We start from the raw sequence: 13,049 nt of genomic DNA, 5'->3' as shown, positions 1-13,049 counted from the left end.
ATACTGAGCTTATGATTCAGTGTCTGAAATTTCCTCTGTCCTGCAATCTTCTGTGCCATCTTTTTCAATTGCTTTTGACATCAGCAGGAAGCACAGCGAGACCCACAACAAGCAGCAGTCTGTGCAACTCACAAAAGAAATCTGCAACCCTGGGCAGCCTTACAAAACAGCTTTCTTGTGGATGATAAAAGTCCTGGCCCTTTCAGTACATCTGCACCTATGAAGGTTCCCAGATGGTGTTTTGAGGAGATAAGAGAGTTCACAAAAAGTGACATGCAAAAACTTTAAAATCTCTACTACCTCCTGGTGGCAGAGACTTGCTCTCTGTATGCATAGAAAAGATGCTGATGGAACGAGGCTTATTCATGTGGCATCGCCGTACAGATTGTGGTGGCTTCAGATCAGCTCTATAACCCCTAAAAGTTCCCCAGGGATACCTAATGTACCTGAGCAGCAGCTGTCGAGCCTGTCCTCAGCTTCTCCTTCCCACCCTTCTCCCTGCCTGTGTCAAGCCAATTCCTTTAGGCTTCTCCCCGTTGTGGCCAGCTGAGCCAAAAAGAAAGATCTTGTCCTCTGCCTCCTTCCTTCTGACATATCTCGTGCTGGAGAAGGTGAGCTCCTCCCCAGGTTCGCCCCGAAACACAAGGAATTTAAATAAACAATGTGACAACCCCTGCAGCGAGATGAGTCGTGCCCCTTTGGGCTTCCCAGCTCCTGTGGGAGGATAAATGGAGCCTCAGCTCCTGTTGATGCCCTCGCTGAATCTATACTTGGTGCCTAAAGAGAGGTGTCGCCTTGCTGATCACCTCCTGAGGACTGAGCAGCTGGGTGACACAGCTCAATGCGCCCCTGGGACTCTGCAGAGCCAGCTCCTGGGGAAGAGCTCGCAGCTGCTCCCCAGGGACCCTTCGTGACCGGTTTCCCATCACACACGTTGCACTTTCACTCCAGAAGGCAAAAGCTCGTTCTTAATGTGGATCAGGGCTCAGTTCGGTGACCTGAACATCATCATCTGGTGTTGTCTGAGAACACAGAGGGCTGACAGGGGACCCAAGGATACGGTACGCTTCTGTGCTGGCAGCAGGCCACCATGCAGTGTATCGTAGCACATCCCAGATATCTCTAAAGGTTTCTACGAAGCCCTCAGTGTCATCACTACGTAATTGGTCCCTGTGCAAATTGATTTGGAAAAAAAAGAAAGTCATCCCGATGCCTCTAAGGGCAGCGACACTTCATCCTGAGTCATGCACGCTTCCAGGAGCCAGAAGAGCAGGCTCTTGCATCGTCCCAAGCATGACAGATTTGCTGACTGCATGCCTTGAGTTGTCTGAATTGCACCTGGGAGGTTACAGAGCAGCACAACTCAGCAGAGGCCAATGGCAAGCACTCAGGTTGGCTAAGCGTGCGTGTTTCTGTGTGAACAACTCCCTTTAAAATATGCCATCCAGTTAGAAACATCATTACGTGAAGAGAGCAAGCTGCCCCAGACCTGGGAGTGGACCTCAGCTGATTTCTGCTTTCCCTGCTTGCCTCGGGATGCTGGGTACAGCAGTCTGGGGAGGTACAGATGCAAGCTGAACCTTTTTGCTTTTGGGAATGAGGTTCTTAGGGCGTGAACCACGTGTGAAGGTGAGTTGGTTTTAGCTTTTCTTTCCATCTGCTTGCCGTGCTGGGCTAAGTCAAGCAGATTGCAGTCCTCCCTGCCCAGCGCCAGCACCCTGACTTTGTCACATCACCAAGCAGAGCTGACGGCCCCGACCCCTCTCCATAGGGACCTCACAGACCTGTCCCTGTAGAAACACTGCATCACAGCCAAAGAGCCTGCAAAGCATGTGAGCACCTTGACAGCCTCCCTGCCCAGGTCTCCTCATGTAATGCAGCCCCGTCACCAGAGTATTCAGGTGTATTTCTATCATATGCCCCAAGTCTAGGATTGCTCGTGATAGGAGATAATCTGGAAGGGGCTGACCCTTCCCTAAACCATTCTGAGTCCTCTCCACAATATTTTCTGCAATGCATAATTTGAGACTTCACATTTCCCACCTTGGCAGCTAGTTCGTAGCTGTGGGAGCAAGCTTCATCAACTAACACTTTCTGTAAGTGATCGGAGGGCAGAGTATGGTTTTTAACATTTGAGGAAACTCCTCAGATTGGGTGCATTTGTAAGAAAGAAATCTGGTGTCCCGCTCCCTCTGCTGGTGCAATTTTTCAGCCATTACTTCGTACCAAAGGCAGAGCTGTCCCAGTGCTGTTTTCCAACACCTAACATGGCTCTGCCTTTTTGAAAATTTATCACCCTGTCCAAGGAGAAAGCTTGAGAGAGATGGCAGATCCCTTCTGCGGCCAGTTTTCTCATCAAATCCAGGTTGTCCCAGATGGCACCACATGTTTTATGGCTGCCTCTGACCTTTCTGCTTGAGCTCTGCTATTGGGAGATTTATTTCTGCATCTGCAGAGACACCTCATGCTACCCAAACTTTTCTGCTGTTATTTTTTTTCTGCTTCCATGGCCATTTCAAAATTCACATTTCTTCCTACAGAATCACCTAACTGGCTGCTATTTTAATTTTAGTGCTTCAGCTGTTGGAGGGAAGATCCCAGTGTACCTGTGCCATTCTCCTCTTCTCAATGACATCGCATCAAAGAGCTTTCCAGACTGCTGGGCAATCCTTTCATCCTGACATCCTTATTTATAATGAAGCCTCCTGGCCTGTTTGGCCTATGTTGGTCAAACAATGCATAAAATGTATAAAATGCAGCAGAAAATGAGACAGGCTGCCTGGCACCAATAAGCACAGGCAGGGATATCCCTTCCAGAGCCCTGAATATATTCTGCCTGGAGCCAACGCTGATGAATTGGGGACTGACCTGATCCAGGTGTGCCCCTCCAGAGCCAGAGGCTGTCCCCAGGGTTCCCAGGTCCTGAAGCCATTGAAAGCTGCACCTGAAACAGCATCTCAGGAGGTCGTCGCATCCAGTTTTTCTCCCAGCTGGAAGATCAGCTCCATCTGTAACCACCCTGTACCTAAAATGACAGCCACCCCACAACAGAGAGTCCATCCAGCCCCAGAGCACCAGCAAAATGGTCCTAGATGCTGTGATGTTAAAAAAAAAAAAAAAAAAAGTAATTCTTACTCCCTCTTCACCACAATACCCAATTCCAGTTCTAGTTAGTTCAGTTTTATTATGCAAGCTATGATAAAATGCGATCCAATAGGGTCAGAAGGAAAATGGTGATCGAGTTCTTCCTTTAACAACCCCCTATAATGCATTGCAGTCATTTAAATATGGTCTTTGGTATCTACATGATCGGAGTGCGGCTCATATATCTAACAGGCTTGTCAAATATCAGCACAGACCAACATAGTCTGCAGCCAGAACAAACTATCATATTGAAATACTGACCTGGATAACGTCAGAAATATTCACTATTCATCACATAAATTATTAAACCTTCCATCAGGACCAGAGCCAGCTGTTACTGTCTTTAGATAAATAAATTATTTTTAAATCATAGCACTTTCTTCTGTTTTCCAAAGTACTGCAACTTGCCATGACTGCTTTCGGTGTCTGGTGGTGTTACTTTTCTGCTTCAAATAATAAATCCTTGCATCACATCGAATGCTGTTGGTAACATTGGCGTTTAAAGACAAAAGTGATACTTGGTGTGGCACAGACCTCATTGAGAAAGTGTCAGAGCCCACTGGCCCCAGAGAAGGGCTTTTGTTGTACGATACCCCAATGGTATTTGACAAAAGTCACGCTGCAGGGCAGGAAACCTGCTCCCATCTCAGCCAGAGCTGCACTGGGTTTCTGCTGGAAGCGTAACATGGAACTGACATATTTGTTAGCATAACATCTAGGAAAAATAAGCTTGCTAATCCCAAGGCCGTGAGTATTTCAGTGTTGAAAGTTAGAGCAGTAACGAGTAGTCCCTGGCACTCTACACGAAGGATAAGGCCTTCCAGTCCTTTTCCTTTGTTTGTAATAAGCTGCCTCCCTGCTAGCTATTTCGCCGTGGTATAAATCAAATGTTTCCATTTCAAGGTGATGCCATGTGCCTCACCTTTCTGTTGTTACCTCTCAATTTATTACATTGAGAACCCATCCATTACTGCTGAGGTCACAAAGTCAAGCGCTAAAAAGTTCCGAAATACCAGGCATCAGGGCTGTGCTGGATGTGCTTTATCCACCTGTTAAATCCGTGCCCCACACCCACCCCAGCTGTTACAAAATGGCTCTGACAAATCCCCAGCGCAGGTGCTCCACTTCCAAAAGCTGCATTATTTATGCCTAGTTCAGAGCATGGCTCTTCCTCCTACACCCTTGCCATACACCTTGATGTGGACTCAGAGCCATCCCCACTCTTGTCTCTACCACACGTCTTGGTAAGCAGCACACCCTCAAGACCAGCCTGTACCTATCCCTCTGGCTCCATCCTCCACGACACACCAGCACTCCATTTTTCCTGCAGGTCTCTTATCTCCCGGAGGTGCTGACAAGACACCAAGTCACTATTTTTCCACACGTGGTGTATGTGAGAGCTGAGACCTTACTCTCCACACAGCACCAAACCTCTGCACCGAGCTGAAAGTGAATAATTCCCCATGGGGCTTTTCTAGGACACTGATCACAGGAGAAACTGGGAGCTTTGCAAAGTGCAAAAGTCACTTTTTTGACTTGATCTTCTCAACACACTGCTAACATCAAAAAGCATTGCTGCCCTCCTTTCAGAGGTGGGGAAGTAGATGCAGAGACAACAGCCCCAGTTGTTGAAGGAATTTGCCCAAGTTCTGTTTTCAGTCTGTTTTCAGTCTGTTTTCTCCCCTCTTGCCCCTGGAGCCACCCCATCTCATCCTGCTCCCCTCTGGGTCTCCTTCACCTCTGTTCAGGGCACTGACTGCTGTCCCTGTGCTTTGCCAGGATTAGGCCAAAAAAAGCTCAGCTTCTTGCTGCCTTGTTTGATCAGGGTTGAGCTCTTCGCCTTGTAGCTGAGAGAATTTTTCTTCCTACGAGCATCGGCCAAGTCATTTCCAAGGCGAATTTGTCAGAGATGGTGAGAATTATCATCACATCTTCCGTTAGCTGTCCAAAATGTACACATCTAGACTGAACCAAATCTTTGTATTCCTCCTGTAATCAACAGAGAAAGCCAGCTCCAGAGGCTGTTCTGTCCCAGCCTGTCCAAACGCCTAAGACAAGTGGCATGACATTTTTCCAGGACTGCTTAGCTGTATCTTAAATGACTTTTCTTCCCTCATTTTTGTGAATGCCTGTAGGCTTTTCCATAAACAAAGTCCTAAAGCAACGTATTATTGCATAAATATGCACATTGTGAGAAGAAATTCATTTTTATTTCTTTAAAGCCTCCCACCAGATCACTCACTAGTGCCCCTTAGTCTCTTCACTATGAGAAGAGTCTTTAACAGTTCATCTCCGTGCTACTGCTGCCTTTACAAACCTCCATCATATTCACCCCATGTTCATCGCTGTCCCGAGCTGAAGAGTTTTTCCCCTGTAGCACAGATCTTGTTCCATATCTTTAGTCATCTCTGATGTCCTTCGCTGTGCCTTTCCCTAGCTCTGCCTGTCCTTTCCGAGGCAGGGGAGCAGAACTGCACACAATGCAAAACGCAGCCACGCTGTCAACGTGCAGAAAAGCCCAAAGATATTTTCTGATTTGTTTATTCCTGCCTAATAATCCCTCCCATGCTGTTCTGATTTTTGAGCGCTGCAGAGCCTGGAAGTGTTTCAGAGATGTTGCTACCATTTGAAGACCTCTTTTCTGAATTGCTGCTGCTAACTTAAGAGCTCATCCTTGTGAATGTCTGGTAACAACATATTGCTCTGTGTTTACTATCTTTGAACATTATCTAATATTTTATCACCTCAATATCTGAAGATCCTTTATTTGCCATTTGTTCTTGCTTTGCATGTTTACCACCCCGAGGAGAAGGCGCTTTGGTGACAGCCACAAATAGATTTCTACCTTTTAGGATCAGAGCCGAATAAGCGCTTGAAAGAAGATTAAACAAAAACATTTCCAAACAAAAATCTCTGAAAGCAACACAACAATTTCCATGACTTGTGGCTCAGAAGAAACGTCTCGCTGCCAGCATGACTTTAGGCCAAATTTTCAGTCCTTTTGTCTCTGGCTTCCCCAGATGGAAAACAAAGATGCATCCATAGCATGTGGCAGAGGCCAGAAGACTTCACCCATCCACATGCATCACCATCAGCCTCACAGGCTGCCGGAGCTGCTGCATGCTTTTTAGAAGATATCCTGCCTCTGAAATTTCTCCTGATGGAGAATACTGAAGTGACTCGTCCAAATAGACAGTTACTCCCACTGTTTGGGGGGGAAACTTTTATATAGAACCTCAGCTTATTAAACCCTGTTAAAAGTGTATTCTCCTTTGTAAGTAGCTTGTGGATCCTGTAGGTCTAAAGCATGGCACAGCCAAGGTTAATCAGGTTTCCCTGTAGGCAAATACCCCTCTAGCCTGATCTCCAATGTGATACAGGTGGTAAGAGTACAAAGCATCACTGCTAGCTACCTGTAAAAATAACAAAAAATAATAATAAATAAATAAATAAACAAACATTTCTCCTTTAAACATCTCCAATGCTTCTTACCCAGGGCATCACCAGGAGGTACCCCATCATCCAGAGGTGCTAACTCTCAACTCAATCCTACAGCAAAGGGAGGCAGACCCTCCACCCCATTACATCCAAAAGCATTAGAAGCTTTCTAACCTACAGGTTAGAAGGCAGAGTTTGCCAGCAGCAGGGGCAGAGAATGATTTACTTTCACTGCAGAATTTCATTCCTGACCCACAAGGAGTAAGCTAGCCCCTCCAGCTGCCTGGGCAGCCAAGGGCAATGTGTGAGCAGGGGATGGAGGGCAGGAGCGACCACCAGATCTCCAGTCTCCAGACCAGCTCCACAAAGACCCTTGTCTAGCTGACAATTTGTGTTGCCCAAGAAGAAATTCACTTGCACCAGCCACTGCCGAGGCCCTCAGCAGCCGACCCATGAAGCAGAGTTAGCATCCCCAGCCAGCAAATGCCCGTTCCAGTCTGTGGGATGCACTGCGAGCAGGGGCTGAACGGCAGCATCTGGTGATCAAAACCAGCAGCCAAAGGTACAACGTCAAATACGAGACAGCCATAGCCCTGGTGAAGACAGCACAAGGGAAGAGAGGAGGCTTTGAGCTCCATTTTAACCCCAATTTTGTGGGAATGATCAAAGCCCCCTTGTCACGCTGCAGGCAGGAGCTGCTCTGTTTTGTCTGCATTGGGTGACATGCAGACAACAAGGCATGAATGTGATGCCGTGCCTCTTACCTGGAATATGGGGTGGCAAGAGGAGGAAAGAGCACAAGATCATGCCAGAAACTGGCACCCAGAAAGATGTGACACAGCCAGCAGAAGGTATTTTTTTGCTACAACCTGTCATTAAGTCTCATCCCTAGACTGGGATCTGGCTCCTCAGGGACACACCAGTACCTCACTCCTTGCCACAGAAAATCCTGAGTGTGGAGCTGCAAGGGTCACTACTGAGAGAAGGATGCTCAGAAACCAGACGTACAATGCAAGGCTGGGCAGAGAGCGAGCCAGCCTGGCTCTTGGAAGGAGCAGACGCTTTGTTCAGTGCTTTGCTCACTCCAATTAGCACGACTTAACCTATGGCTGCATACAGTAGCTGAGCAAGCTTCAGTTAATGCCTTTACAGTACACATCATGTAAGGACAAATGAAAGGCCCTCCACCAGTCAGAAGGGCAAGGTATAAGACAGGACTGAATTTAAGGAATAAAATAGAATAGTTCAGCTGGAAGGGCCCTACAAAGATCATCCTGTCCAACTGCCTGACCTCTGCACGGCTAGCCAAAAGCTGAAGCATGTTACTGAGAGCAACCCTTTTCTGTCTGGGATTAATGTATTGCTCTTAACATACAATAAATCCATACCAAGATTGGACAACAGGCTTGTTAAATTGGGCTTGCATATGTAAATAATCTCTTTGATTTGATGTGGGGACTTACACATCCGTATCCCATGTCCAAATCATCCCAACCACCAGGATAGTGACACGAGTCTTGGCTGGTCTTCTCTCTTAGAGCTGTTCTGTACAATAAGAAAATGTTCGTTGGGGCACAAAAAAAAAAAAAAAAAAAAAAAAAAAAAAAAAAAAAAAAAAAAAAGTCTCTAAGCAAAAATCTGGGCACTCACCAGCAGCATGGGTTCAGTCCTCCATCCACCTAGGAGAAGTAAGTACAGTGGTGGCAGATTGGCTCCCTCCTTTTCACAGTGAGTTTATCCATTTCTCAGAAGAATGAGTTCTTTACCCCACCCTCATTTGGGATTGAAACCAAACCAATCAAAACGTACCACAGAATAAAATCTTACTTGGAGAAGCCAAATGCAGGAGTCCAGACAGGTCTCACTTCTGAAGTGTTGCGGTCCGGGAGGAAGAAAACAACAGGGGAGGGAGAAAATCTAAGACAAGAACAAAACAGTTGACACGGAGGCTCAGAAATCTTCTGTGACTGTCAGTAGCTTTTGCTGAAGTCAGAGAGCACCTTGTAATAGCTAAAGCCTGACTTTGGTGTGTTCTGATCTGAACTGAAAGGCTTTGTCTACAAATTGTCAGTGGGTAAGCACACAAATGACAACTACTCCTCTAAAGAGAGGGGAAGGTTAATTCCCTACAGATGGTGGCCAGCACCAGCTTATTGCTCCTCTTACTTCTCCAACAGAAGCTGCCAAACAGAACCCTCCACAGGGACCGTATGTGCAGATTTGAAGCATTTAGCATACAACCAAAAGAAAACATCCCAGCACTGTTTGGGGAATGACAGAACTCACAAGCAATAAGGAAGGAAAGAACCATATTAAAGCAAAGCACAAGGAGGGAGTTTGTGGTATCTCTCCAATTAACATCAAAATATCTACCAGCACAAGAAAATGAACTAAGGCTGACTGTGTAAGTCACAGTTGAGTGAGATACTCGAGGCAACAGGCTGAATTCCTCCAGCAGGAACCCAATGTGATCTTCTTTCCCAGCAATTGAGTACGTTTTGCTCAAAACGTGAGGGTTTTAGGGGCATCATTCCCAACCAGCCACTCACAGTGGGGTGGGTGGTATAAACACTGCATTAAAGTTGTGAATTACTTGGTCAAACATTCAGAAATGCCCCAAAAACATTACTGAAACTCCGACAGAGGCTGAAAACAGAAGGCTCACACTTCTTCCCCAGCAGCACCACACGGTCTGACAAAGCCCATCTTTCTCAGTCTTTGTTTCAAGGTTCCCTTGCGCCAGGGAGGTTTGGAAGCAGTTACAATGGCTTTCTCAAACCTGTAATTTTTATATTTAGAGTTCAGATACTGATAGTAAGTATGACAAAGGGGCAATAAACCTTTAAGTAATTCAAAATATTGCAGTGCTCAGAGTAAGGCGGACTGAATAAGGAGCCAGAAAGATTTTTATGCAGACTGTGTTATCAGAAACATTTAAGGAGACTGCATTTATAAAGGAAATTCTTACAGCCAGTTATTAGTCAATAAGTGGAGCAGTTCATTGGCAGAGACACTGTAATACACAGCAGGCTGCTGCAGCTCTTAGGGAAAACACAATTAACTTGATAACAAAATTAAATATAGTAGAACTATAATAAGTGCGAGCAGCTTATAGTAAACCCAAAGGGAGTATTTAGAATTCAATCCATCAATCATCACAGCACGTAACCACCCCTGGACAACATTTCTGAAAACCTGTTTGCAATTTTATGCCTGCTCCAGTTACTGTGCATTTGAATAAAGCTGATCTTTGATTTAACTGCTACAGCCCCTTAAACTTTAACGCAGAAATGCTACTTCGTATACACCAGTTTGATATTCTCAATCTTCATATGTGTGTTAAGTGATGTAGCCTACAGCTTTACCACTGGACTGGATATTTAACAAGATTTGCACCAAAACGTGACTGTCTCCATCTATAAAATACAGATAATGGCATTCCTTTCCATTATGAATTGACCAGAGCCCTAAGGCTGTTTAACAGAAACATGCTGGTAGTGCTGCAGCCAAGTCTCCTTTTACTTAACCAAAAGCAATCAGGAGTAATGCCATGAACTTATTGAAGTTATCATGGTGAAACCTCAGCAGGAAAAAAGACTGTCTCCAGCCATTCTAAAGAAAATCATCAAGAATATTATTGCAGCTTCCAGGAAACAATCTGATGTAAAGAGTTGTTGCCTACCCTGTCTTACTATGATAATCACATTTAGGCTCCACAGTGGTGATTTGAAGTTACAACACGTCCACTCTACAAGCCAGCCTTCTTTGCAGCCATTCCTCACAGGACTTGTGTTCCAGACACACCACTAAGTCTAATAGAGCTGTGGCTTTCAAATGGTATGGTGATTTTCAGAAACAGCGCCTGGATCACTGACCACATCTTCTCAATGCTCCCCTACACGACAATATTGCCCACTCACTGCTACTTTCACCTCCCCTGGGACTCCTGCCAGCCCAGCCATTCACAGCCCTGGCTAAACTGAATTTTTCTATGAGTTTCCCTGGAAAATATAATCTCTTCTTCCTCTTCAAGATAACATTACCCCAATTACCAAATTACCCCAAGTGGAAATCTCAAGACACTGGCAACTGGCCATAAGACCACCTTGTACTCCTGAAGCTCTCCAGAGGCAGACAGCCCTGGCACGTGCTGGCTCCCTTACCTCCAAACCAGCAGAGAAACCTCAACTCCCAGGAATTCACACCAGGATGGGGAGACCTCGAAGGACACAGGACCTCCAAAAATGCAGGGAGAGGCAGAAAGACAGAGCATGCACTTGGAAACAGAGGAGCACTGCCAGTGAAATGCTTGGTGCGAGCTTGGTCTGAGAAGCTGCCACTGTCTGCCTCCCCAGTGAAGATGAAGACCAACTCCAGCTGGAGTGGAGCAGTGGACAAGGATTTTCTCCAGCCCACAGCTTTCCCTTCCCCAGGGGAGAGAGACAAGCAACAGCTCTTGTCCTCAAAAACTTCATGTTGTCCTCCCCACAGGCTGCATCTGCCCCATGGAGCAGCAGCCCTGTGACCAGGTAAAGCACTAAGGCTGAAATTCCCCCAGCTGGAGCATTTTACACTCGGTCTCCACCCAAGGCAATTACAGAGAGATGTCAATCTGCATGCAGAACAGGGCAGCCTTTGAGGGCCGTGTGATGAGAATTTGAGGGGCTGGAGTGAAAGCGCTTGCTCACACCATTTTGATTCCAGGCCTGCTTTTTTTCCTTCAGAAATATCAATCTAAGGCTCAACTCCCAACGTTTTCCCTTCTAGGCCTATTAAGCCAGAAATCGCCAGAGACCACTAACCAGATCACCACCAAGGAAGGTGTACACGAAAGCCACTGTTAATTTCAGAAAACATGAAATCAGCTTTTATTTTGTTTCCACTCTCAGGAGCATTTATTCAAGGGTGTAGGCAGGATGGATTGGCACATCTGCCACGAGCAGTGAAGACAAGAGGACGGCCAACAACACAGAGCCTATTTACACCTGGTGATAAAGAAGTTTGTTACCTGGCTGTTACCAGAGTGCAGCTCAGGCGAGGTACCCAAGCAGAGCAGCCTTTCATGGTTAATAGCACTAGCAGCTTAATCACCGAGGAGCCCCTGGGCCCTGCACATGAGACATTCTGATTTAAATAGCACGATCTGAGCCCTGCTGCCTGGCTGCAGAGACTACCAGATGCCCTTCCTCTTGCTGCTGGCCATAAAGCTTGGAAGTGCCAGCAGAGATGATTCACATGCATGCGGGAGATGCACTGCTTCAAACAGGCTTTGGATCAGTCCCTAAACACGCTTAGTTAAGCCAGCTATTTCATTAAGTCACCGTGCCAGCACATGCGTGCATGGATCTTGACAGCTTAGGAGAGAGATACTAATTTTTGATGTGGAGCTGCAGCTTCATCAGCGGAGAGCCATCTGTAATATTTAGCAGCACTGCCACGCTGCAGCTCCCCAGGAAAGCATTACATGGGATCCCAAGACCAAAAGCTGCTCCCCCCTCGCGTTATTGCTCTTTTTGTTGATCAGTGCTGGCAAGTTTGCATGTGCCTAGTGCAAAGTTCTCAACCCTGTACAGAAAAGAAAGTTAAAAGTGGGAAAAATTCCTCATTAAAAAGTTTATTTACTACTTATAGTGCATAAACCAGATTTTTCTTCTTTTTTTTTTTTTTTTTTTCTTTCTTTTTTTTTTTTTTTCATAGAAAATAGAGGCTGTCCAAAAATTCCCTGAGTAAGACAGAAAGCTGCATGGGTGTTTCATAGATACATCTACATAAGGTCACATTACTACTCACTAGCTTCAGAGAAAGCTTGTGCCTTACTGCTCAGGACTTGGGGCTCTCCTGATCCTGGGAGGGCTTCTGAAAGCAGCAGGTCCTGCACCCAGAGCAGGTCTGTGGAGAACTTCAGCTGCTTTCAGCCTTCGTGGTGATGGGCCTTGCTCTTGTGTCCGCAGGAACAGCTGGGATTCGTAACAGGAGAGAGGATGAGCTCAAATCAAAATTAAAAGATGTTCTTCCCCTGAGTTTTTCGTTTGTTTGTTTGTTTGTTTTATTTTTTTTAAGTTTGCAATTCAGGGGCTGGAGAAAGTTGTCTTCTTTTGGTTTTTAAATATTTTTGGTGGGCCAAACAGCCAGCACGAAGACACTTTGTCAGGCTTGAAATAGAGACTGTTTTGTGAAGAGCTTAACATGGGCTTAAAAAAGGGAATTTGAAAATCCACCTTTATTAATCTGGAAATGGAGAGCTCAGCTTTAAGTCTTCTCCAGGGAGGACCAAGCACTGGCTACATCAGTCCTGAAGTCCTGCCTTTCTTCAAGCACCCTGCTCTTAACCAGCCACAGCTGAGGGCAGAACAATCTTTCCCTAAAGCAACTGGGACAGTAACACCCAGCTGGGTCTCTGCTAGTGAGAATTGTGTCCTCTCCATCATAGCTGACGGAGCTGTGCTGGTTAATGAAGTGTGAAGGAG

The 13,049-nt window shown here is 46.0% G+C and overlaps 1 long non-coding RNA gene across 1 annotated transcript; it reads right to left on the bottom strand.

Moving 5' to 3' along the window:
- Positions 1 to 6,147: 6,147 nt before the first annotated feature.
- On the bottom strand, positions 6,148 to 11,022 carry LOC311438181. The gene is made up of 4 exons (XR_014693968.1): positions 10,746 to 11,022; positions 8,410 to 8,499; positions 8,046 to 8,127; positions 6,148 to 6,557 (listed from the first exon to the last, which is right to left on the bottom strand). It is a non-coding gene; the product is annotated as an uncharacterized lncRNA (long non-coding RNA).
- Between the last annotated feature and the right edge of the window lie 2,027 nt (positions 11,023 to 13,049).

Source organism: Aythya ferina, assembly GCF_964211825.1.
Source record: "Aythya ferina genome assembly, chromosome: 5".
Classification (NCBI taxonomy): Eukaryota; Metazoa; Chordata; class Aves; order Anseriformes; family Anatidae; genus Aythya; species Aythya ferina.
Note: the sequence above shows the minus strand (reverse complement) of the source record. Positions and strands in the feature narration are given on the sequence as shown.